Source organism: Fukomys damarensis, unplaced genomic scaffold, assembly GCF_012274545.1.
Source record: "Fukomys damarensis isolate Sample0158 unplaced genomic scaffold, DMR_v1.0_HiC HiC_scaffold_15, whole genome shotgun sequence".
Classification (NCBI taxonomy): Eukaryota; Metazoa; Chordata; class Mammalia; order Rodentia; family Bathyergidae; genus Fukomys; species Fukomys damarensis.
This window is the reverse complement of record NW_022900927.1, coordinates 30,308,978-30,319,669: the sequence shown is the minus strand read 5'-3', so window position 1 is coordinate 30,319,669 and position 10,692 is coordinate 30,308,978. Positions and strand designations below refer to the sequence as shown.

The following is a 10,692-nucleotide window of genomic DNA, read 5'->3' as shown; positions in this document are numbered from 1 at the left end:
AGACCGGGCTGCGTCGCCCTCCCGTACCGCGAGCACCTCGGCCAATGGGAGGCGGGGAGGCGCTCACCTGAGCGGGAAAGGCCACCTGAGCGGCGCACGGCTCCGGCGGCGGGGTGTTTCTGAACTCTGAAGTGGGGCCGCTGCCGCGTCCTCCGCTCCTGGCCATCTGTCCTGTGCTCTCCACCCTGTCCTTTCTAGCGCCTCTTACTAAACCACACCTTGACCTCTTCCTCCCAGGTTCCTGCCACTGGGCAGCAATTCTTGAAAGGAAATTTGCGTGGAAGTTAGTGGCATTAGTTTTCTTTTCTTGCAGATTCCTGCTGCGGGGTGATTGGGAGACGAAAAGAAACACTGAAAGCCAGACTCGATTGGCATTTTCCTGTTCGATTCTAGATTCTTTTCGGTTTGTCCCCTTGATCAGGAAAACAAAAACAAAAACTGTCTCGCTGCTCTTTTTGAAAAGCAGCAACCCACTTTCCCCCCGCCCCCTTCCTAGACACAGAGTAGACACCATGCAGATTTCAAGATTGGTAGCTAGCCATTCGTTCATTAGTTAAAAGTAAGTTATTAACATGTTTTCCCTTTATAAAAATCTGATGACCTCACAAGGTCATTTGGGGAAAGGAAAAACACTATCATCTGTTTCATTTTATGACTGAAGAAAGAAGTACACATCATCCTATTTTCTTCTTAGTACCTTTCCAATAGTTGAGTTATTAATTCTTTCATTTGTTTTAAAAGTATTACTGCTATCCCTTTGACCCGTTAGCTCCTCGCACAGAGAACCCTTGCTTCTATTATTCCCAGCACTAGGAGCAATGCAAATTTATTGAATGAGTTAATGAATTGAATGAAAGACTATGAGATGAATATTTTGACATGAGAATAGTGCCTGGTGAAGCAGATTAAACCTTTATACAGAGCCGAAAACCGAAGACAGTTAAGATTTGGGAATCCTTCCCCCTCATTTACAGTGTAGGAAATGAATTCCAGAGGAGAAATTTGCCCAATTACGTGAAAGTGACTTCCCATGTACTTAAACCCGGCAGAGCTGGCCATGCCCTAGCGGCTACACAGCAGCACCTAGAACAGTATCTCAAACATTACAATCTTTTGTTACCTACTGTAGCCTAATACATTATACCCACCTACAGAGAAAAAATGTTAGTCACCTCAACTTTCTTTTTCCTGTCCAGGGTATTGAACACAGGGCCTTTGCACTGAGAGTCCCAGCCCCATTTTAGTTTTTGAGACAAGTCCTCACTAAGCATCTGAATTATCCAGTATGGGATTCAATGTACAACCATTCTGTCTCAGCCTTCCAGATTGGCGGGATTACAGGCATCCACCACCATGCCTGGTTTAGTAACCTCAAATTTTTTTCTTCTAGCAAAATCTTGCCATCCTGTTAATGAAAACAAAACAAACCACAAACTTTTATGTAGGATGTAAGTCATTTCTTGGTCCTTAATCATTGAGACTTTAACATTTACAAATGTTCCTGAGTCCATAACTGCTAGGCATAATAAATTATAGTGACTGTGATGATTACGACAATGATGATGATGATGATGATGATGATGATGATGATGACTTCAAACTTATTATCATAATTATCTGGGTAGAGAATAAAATTATTACAAACTTATCATTCCTGTGTCTCAGTGTGGTTAGGCTTTGAGCTTTGGTGTTAAAAGAAAGTGGGTAGTAACCCAGTCTTGTCTCTTAATTTTATTCTTAGTTCAACATTTGTCTCATGACCTATTTACTCTTCAGGTAGGCACCATAGAGGTCTAAGGGTTCAGCCTCTCATTTTCATGATCCTTTAAGTGTTCTACAAGGACTGTTGGGCCATTTGTATTTATGTCTGTAATTTGGATGAATGATTAGTTTTTCTGAGCTTTATTTTCTATATACACAAAATGAGGTATAGCAAACCTTTCTCTGAAGGCTATTTTAAGGATTAAATGAGATAAACATACAGTGAACACAATAAATGTTAGTCAGTGATGTGAAGCCTTGTGTGTACCCATCTAGTAGCGTGGCTCCTGAGAATTCCATGTAACCACAATTAAAATGCCACTCCACATACAGAAATAGAAATGGTTAAACTTCGCTCAAGGTATTCACAATCACCTTTAAGACTTAATAAAGATCAGGGGCTTTGGTAAACATAGTTCTTGGTCATTTCAGCCTTTGGGGGCAGCATGGTTTAGAATGAAGTAGGAACCAAAATCTCCATTGTCCAAGTTATGTGCCTTAGGATAAATTTTAGACTCTCAAGCTGGACGTAGTGGCACATGCCTGTAATCCCAGCACTTGGGAGGGTGAGGCAGGAGGATCACTGTGAGTTCCAGACCAACCTGGGCTACATAGTGAGTTCCAGGTCAATCTCAACTACATAGTGAGACCCTGTCTCAAAAAAACAAAACAAAACAAATTTTAGACTCTCAGAATCTTAATTTATTCTTTTAAAACTGTTGACAGTATTGCCTTGCACTACTTGGCAAATGGTTAGTATTGAATAAAAATTTGAGAATGATGAGAATGAATACAGAATGTGAAGATGCTATTCGAGTATGTTGTTTACATGTTAGGTATGATTGCCAGATATTAATAGCAATGACAGTGCATTGATATACACTTTACAAGAACTTTTATACACATGGTCTTATCTGGTCTAGAAAAAGAAATTTCTGAGGATACTGGAGGGCACGCTTTATTGCAGGGAACTATATGAGATTGTAATTCCCCTTAGTTTGAGTGTTTGAATAGACTAGACATTTTCTCAGGAGGACCTTCACTACTTCAGCCCTGTCACTTTTCACTTCTCACTTCTGGCATTCTCTTCCTTTGCCAGTGGATCCTACTCCTGCATCCAGATTGGCTGACTTTTAAAGTACAGGCTATTTTGTACCTAGATACTTGACAGGGAGTATAATCTCAAGCTCATTGCTGCTCTACAGCTTCCAAAGATCCAACTAAGGGAAATATTTATGATAGGTTCCAGAAAGGTAGAGAGATCATCTTCTTCTCTGGATGTTTTTATTTTATCTCAACCTCAAGCCTGCTCACCAAAGACGAATATAGCTAACCTCCTACTCTCTTTCCTTCTAACCTCCAGTTCCCACTAAAATATTTTTCAGGGCATTCTTCTTTAGAGTCATGATATTTGCTTACATTGAAGGACCTTGCATAGAATGTTACAAAATCAACACTGTATTCAAATAAAGATACTCCTGATGTTTGTTTCCTTAAAGACTATCCTCTTTAGGGTCAGGATGTAGCTCAGAGTCACTGCACGTGACAAGTGCAATGTCCTGAGTTTGATCCCCAGTACCCCAAAAAACATTTTTTAAAAAGACTATACTCTTTAGTCTCAATATTGGAAATAGTTTCATTTTTCCCATTTTGTTTTTGCTTTATTTTTTTTTGAGGTGCAGCTCACATAGCACAAAATTAACAATTTAAAATGTACAGTGAATGACAACACATTCACATGTTGTGCAACGATCTCCACTTCATAGTCCCCAAACATTTTCATTACTCCCAAAGTAGGCCTTAGACACATTAAGCAGTCACTCCCCATTTCTCTTTCTCCTTAATCCTTAGCAACCACTAATATACTCCTTGTTTCTATGGATTTAACTATTCTGGATATTTCATGTAAATCAAGTGAAACATTATGTGACCTCTTGTGTCTGACTTTTTTTACTTAGCATGATGTTTGTAAGATTTATCCATGCAATAACACATATTAGTACCATTTCTTTTTATGACTGTATAATATTTTATGGTATGGATATACCATATTTTATTTATCCATCCATCCAGTGATGGATATTTTTGTTGCTTCCATTTCTGGTTACTGTAAATAATGCTATTATGAACACATATACATGTATTTGTTTGAATCACTATCTTCAATTCTTTTGAACTGAAAAAATTCAGTACTTCACAGTGGAATAAATATATCACATGATGATCCTAATGTGAACTTTTTGAGGACTCTTATGGGTATGGTTTTAAAAGAAAAATAAGAAAGAAGCCATCAGCCTAATGTTATTCCTATATTTAGAACTGTTATGTAAGCAAATTTAAGTTGGAGGTATTTCATATAACTGACTGCTAAAATCTGAGTATGGTTTGCTCCCACCAAAACTCAGGCTGAAGCATCATTCCTCAATGTTGCAATATTGGCAGAGACAGCTAGTGGGAGGTGTTTTGGGGTCATGGAGGTAGAGACCTTGTGAATATATTAAAGCCTTCTCCAGAAATGACTGAGCTTGCTCTGGAGAGACTGGTAGGTTAGCTTGAGAGCAAGTTCCCCACTCCTCGCTTCTGTTCTGCATGTACTTATCTGTCCTTTTATTTTTCAACCATTCATGGAGAAACATGAGAAGTAGAATCTGAACAGATATGGCCACATGATCTTGGACTTCCTGCCTTTTGTGAGCTATATATCTCTCCTCTCTCTAGCATTAGCTAACTCCTCCCCTCTTATTTTTTGGTTTTTTGGGGTTTTGTTTTGTGGTACTGTGGATGGAACCTAAGGCCATCACACTGAGCTACATCCCTAGCCTTTTAAAAATTTTTATTTTAAGACTACCCTTTTTTTAACTTTTTATTTTATTTTGAGTTCCTTGTGCCTCAACCTCTCAGAGTACTGTAAATCTCTTTTCTTTATAAATTACCCAGGCTTGGGTACTCTGTTGTAACAACAGAAAATGTTTTATGTTTTTATTGTCTTAAATAAAAAAAAAGAGACCAGCTTCAGCTAATCATAAACAGCCAACCACCCAATTGATTATATAACTAAGGATTTCCCATCAGGCCACACCCAAATAAGGATACGTACCTATAGCAAATCAAATAATCTGTACTTTGATTTCATATTCAGCCTATAAGAGCTGCCTGTTAATTATGCTAAAGGATTGATCATAGCCTCTTTTCGGTTTTGGTTCATCTCAATTCATGAATTGTTTCTCTGCTCATATAAATTCTATTGCATTTATTGTGTAAAGTTTTTTTTTTAAACAGATAGACACTGCTAGTTTGCTTACTTGCTATGTTTCTTCCTTTGATGTTCTAAGAAGTTCAGACTAAAATTTGCAGTCCAGACATGGCAAGTGTATAGGGCTGCATAGCATATATTTTATAAATTAATCACATTGCTAGATTCATCTAAATTTCTAACTTTATTTTCATATGCCTTACTAAATTTTTTTTTTTTTTGGTACTGGGGATTGAACTCGGGTCCTTGAGCTTGCAAGGCAGGCCACTGAACCGCTGAGCTAAATCCCCGGCCCTAAAAATAATTTATTTTTATTTTGTCATCTTAATATGACAGAAATCTATCTTCTTTTTTCTTTTTGAGACATGGTCTTACAGTATAGGCCAGGCTAGCCTTGAACCCACTGTGTAGCACAGTCTAGCCTCAAGTTCACAGAGAGATATTCCTGCCTCAGCCTTCCAACTGCTGAGATAAAAGGGATGTGCCACCACATCTGGTTTGACATACTTCTTTCTAAATGTCTTAAATCATTTGAGGAATACAATATAATTCTTCTGACAACCCAATGGGTAGGTTTTATTAGTTTTCAACTTTAATAGTTGAAGAAACTGGGACTAGAAAAGGGTCTTGACTGAAGTCTGACAACCAAATAGGAAACCAAAGTCCAGAACCTCCGAGTACAAATTCCACGTCCTTTCCACTACACCACACTGACTCTTGGGTATCTTTCTTAAATAACACAGTAATGTGTGTAAACATAATCTCAGGTCCCTCTTTTCTCACCTACTCTGAGGTGGAAGGATTCTGCAATGGGGAAAGAGGGCAAAAGTGTTTGCATTCAACCTGTCTCTTAACCGTGTTGCCACATGCAACTAGAAAGAAAAGTAAAAAACATAAAGCTAATTACATCACCTAACTTTCTAACAAATCAAAGAAATAATACAATTTTATGTTGATAGTATTACTTAACTTCTCTAACAGTGCCTAAAAGATATGTTCATTAGTTTTTATCTATGAGTTCCTGCCTGATATTATTTTTCATTTTAATTGCTCAAATTTAATATTAACATTTCTTCTAAGGAAGAAGCCAGCATAAATAGACTGAAAATACAACATGGTATTAAGAAATGTTTGATAAAATTCTTACCATCTGTAACTGCAAAAATCAGTCAAGAACGTTTTGTAGAGGGGCCGGGGATTTAGTTCAGTGATTTAGCTCAGTGGTTCTGCTGCCAGCCTTGCAAGCACAAGGGTCTGAGTTCAATCCCTGGTACAAAAAAAAAAAAAAAAAAAAAAAAAAAAAGAAAGACAGAAAGTTTTGTAGTAAGAGCATCTGTTTTACCTTTCCATATATAAGACAAACAGGTGAGGAGCAATTATAGAATTCAAGTAAACAACATACTTAATGTCAGGATTGATAATTATATTCTACTGTAACTATGCATGCCAGTGAATTGCCTAAATCATGCTAAAAGTCATGGAACATATTTCACATTAATAAATGATGGATAAAGTTCTCCAAGTTAGGAGGCTTGAGTTATATCCAAGTTCTGCAATTAATCAGTGTAATAATATTTTAAGTTTGCATATTGCCTCAGAGCACACACAACATTTCAATTATTTCATTTGATCTTTGTGTATACCTTAACAGGAATGTCTTCTTATCCTAGTTCTATAGATGAGAAAATTAAAACTCAAGAAGCAGCTGTCATTTGTCCTTTCTTAATAAGTCCTACTAACAAGGGCTGAATTCCAAGACTACTCCTTAGTTATCTGACTCTAAATTCGTGGTTTTTTTCTAACTCACCTGTCTCAGGTAAGTAGATTGTACTGCACAGAATGAGGCAGTTAACATTTTGTTTTTAGTTTCTTCATCTCTAAAATGTGCAAGTAGAGCTACTTGGCCATTAAAATTCCTTCCAAATCCAAAACTTTGTGAAAGCTCTTTCTTACATTATTGTACTCATCATTATACTAATTTATATACATGCCTTATTTTTACCTATAAAGTGTATGTTCTTTGAGGTAAGTGTCTGTCTTTTCAAATTTTTCACCCTCTCAATCTCCTAACTTACTGTCTTATGAAGAATAGTCAATGCAAGTGTTAGAAGAATTATTAAAAGGTATTACATATCACAAAATTATAGCATTAGGAAGATTTTGGTTGACATACAAAGAAGAAATAATTTAAGGATGGGCCTCCTATAGGATATCTAGAAATAAGTTGGGATTTAAAAAAAATTATGGTACAGGGGATTGAATTCAGGGCCATCACACTGAGTGACATCCCAATATATATTACGTTTTTATTGAGCTTTTGGTACATTTAGGTATACCTTATAATCACATTCATCATTGAGAACTTGTACCTGTATATGATATATCCTTTTTTTCTTTTCTTTTCTTTTTCTTTTTGGTAACTGGGATTAAACTGAGAACCTTGCACTTCCAAAGCAGGAATAGTGCCACTGAGCTAACTCCCTGACCCCTGTACATGATATATCTTGATTCTTATATTTTCCCATTCCCCTGCCCTCTCTACAACCCCTCCAACACCCCTTTATACATAAACTTTGTTTACATTTTTTCCTTCTTATTTTCAATTTTTTTCTTTCCCTTCTCCCCTCCCCCAAGTTCCCCTTTCCTTTTAAACATTTTCTTTCTATTTCACATCTATTATACAGTTTGTTCTTCATTTACACCTCCAGTTTCTCACACCAGGAAACTAGTCAGTATTTACACATGTGTCCTATTTATTTGCTATGAGTATGGCCTCAAGGTGCATCCATTTAGCTATAAATGTCTCAAGTTTATCTTTCTTTATGGCTGAATAGTACTCCATTATATAAATTAAAATAAAACACATCTTTATCCACTCACCAGTTGATGGGCTTTGGGGCGATTCCCAAGATTTAGCTATTATAAACTGTGCTACTGTATGCTACCACTGTGGAAATCAATGTGGAAATTCCTCAAAAAACTAGGATGAGAGATCCCAGTTGACTGCTATTTCCCTGCTGGGTATGTTCCCCAAAGAATTAAAAGCATCACACCACAGCAACATATGTGCTCCATTTTTACATTTTGTAATTTAAGACAAGATCTTGCTAAGCTGCCCAAGCTGGACTTAAACTTAGGATTCTCTTGCCTCATCCTTCCAGAGTGCTGAGATTACAGGTGTGCACAACCACACCAGTCTACAAAAGGTATTTTAATAACAATACTTTCCTATCTTACATTATGTGAATATAGTAGGTAGAAACAAAGAGAACACCTCACTTAACGATTGTGCATTGTTTTCATTGAAACCTTTTCTTTAAATGTCATGTTATTCGTGGTAAGAGAGCTTCATATGAAATAGCCAAAAAGAGTCACCAGGTTTAGAGTTTTATAATTCCTTCAAACTTTAGCATATGTATATTTGGATGCTTCTTGTTTCTCCTAGAAGCTTAAGTCTGGGTAGAGAAGATGGCAGGGGAGAGGTTAATTGTTAGCTTTTTCCGATGGGATAGGAAGCTTCCCTTTTACACTTATGACTGAGACTTTTTGATAGGTGACATTTGAGCAGGGATCTAACAAGAAAGAGGAAGAAAGCCAGCTGGATCTCTAAGGATAAAAGGGGATGGACGGGACAAAACCAGAATGGGAATGTGCGAAAGGGGATCATGCGTAGAACAGAGAGGAGTGTGAGTGATACAGGGAGGAGGACAGTGGGACACAGTTATAGGCCATGACCTCAGATAAATGGCAGAGAAGGAGTGCAGATTGTGTAGGGCCCCTTAAATCATGGCTCATGATGAGGACTTTGAATTTCACCCTGAGTAAGAAAGGAAAACACAGGCTGGGGATTTAGCTCAATGGTTCCAGAGCCTGCCTCACAAGGACCTGAGCTCGATCTCCAGTACAAAAAGAAAAAAGAAAAAAGTAAAACGTAACCTAATTTGTGTTTTAAAACCTGTTGTGTTTAGAATACGCTTTCGGAAGAGAAAAAGGAGAAACACATAAGGAGAATACTGCAAAAATCTAGGTGAAAAAAGTTATGATTTAGAACAGGGTGATGGTGGGAGGAAATGAGAAGTACTAGTATTCTAAATACATTTCATTTTTATAATTTATTTCTATTTTTCACATTTGTTTTTAACTGATACATTAAAACAAAAATTATTCATCATAATGGAATGCTGTGAAATCCTTTGACAATGTGTGCATTGTGTATAAATCAGTATAAATATACACATCCCCTCGAAGATGTATCATTTCTTTACAGGGAAAACTTCCAAACTCTTTTTGTCTAGCTTTTGGAAATGTCCAGTATAACCAGGCATGGTGGCGGATGCCTGTAATCAGGAGGAGCACAAGTTCGAATCCTGCTTGTGCAACTTAGTAAGATCCTGTCTCAAAAAAGAGTGGGGAGGGACTAGGCCCTGGGTTAAATCCCAAATACTGTGAAAGAAAGAGAGAGGGAAGGTGGGAGAGAGAAAGAGGGTACATTATTATCTATAATCACCCTGCTGAGCAATTGTACACCCGAACTTCTTGGTCCCATCTTACTGCAAGCTAGTAAGTAACCTTAGTGCCCATGGATTCACCTTTCTCCACTTCCATTTTTAAAGATAGAGCTAAGCAGGATTATCTTACCATCACTTTTCTATGTAATAGCACACAGAACTTCTTGCTCCTATCTTACTGCAGCCTATATCCATTGATCTACCTCTCCCCAGTCCCATTTTAAAGACAGAGGTAGGCAGGCTTGCTTACAAATGAGATCACAGATATGAAGGAAAAGAGTCAAGAATGACTTCAAGGTTTTAGGCTGAGCACTCAGAAGAAAGTTTGCTGAGATGTAGCCTGAGGGCATAGCAAGTCTTTTGAAGAGTCAAGAGATGTGTTTGGATATGTGGAATTTGCAGCTTCCAAGTAGAGGAATCTGGTAAGCAGATGTTTAAATGAGTATGGAGTTCAAGGGCGAAGTTCTGGGCTAAAGTTATAAATGAGTGTCAGCAGCACACAGAAGTAAAAGCCATGGAAAAGAGAAAAAAAATCTGAGAACTAATCCTTGATGTAGTTCAACATTTAGAGTCAGAGGACATCAGAAGGAACCTGGAAAAGAGACTGAAAACTAGCTGGCAGTGAGATACAAGGGAAGCAAGAAAGTGATGTCCTAGAAGCTGCAAAGCCAAATCTCACTGTTTTAAATGCATACATAAAAACTCACCACAATAAAAGTAATCATTATCACTTCTTGGTCTTTTGGTTAAGATCAAGTGTAGAATCTGTTCTTATCAGTTTAATAAAAGTAATCATTATGTGCTGCAAACATGTACAAAAAAAAAGTCAAATTTCAGAAGACAATCATGTGATTATCAAGAAGTTAAAGAACTCAATTATATGCCTATAATTAAGAAGTACTGATCAAAAGAACTTCACAGTTGCATTAGAGTAGTGGGATAATGAATAATATACTATTTATTTTAATTTTCTTAAAGACTTAGTAATCATGCTTTCAATAAAAATAAACTTCATGAAAAGAACTTGAATTAATGTCGCAATCATTTTTTTCTATTGCTCGTAATTTAGGTTCTCTTCTTAATTTTTAAATTCTTTTGAGGATTTTTTTTTAGACAAAAGTTCAAATGACACATTTTTCTATTAAGGAAAGATGAAATAATTTACTGCCA

At 37.0% G+C, this 10,692-nt stretch overlaps 1 pseudogene; it reads left to right on the top strand.

Moving 5' to 3' along the window:
- Window positions 1-10,248: 10,248 nt before the first annotated feature.
- LOC117286215 lies at window positions 10,249-10,371 on the top strand (annotated as a pseudogene).
- Window positions 10,372-10,692: the final 321 nt, after the last annotated feature.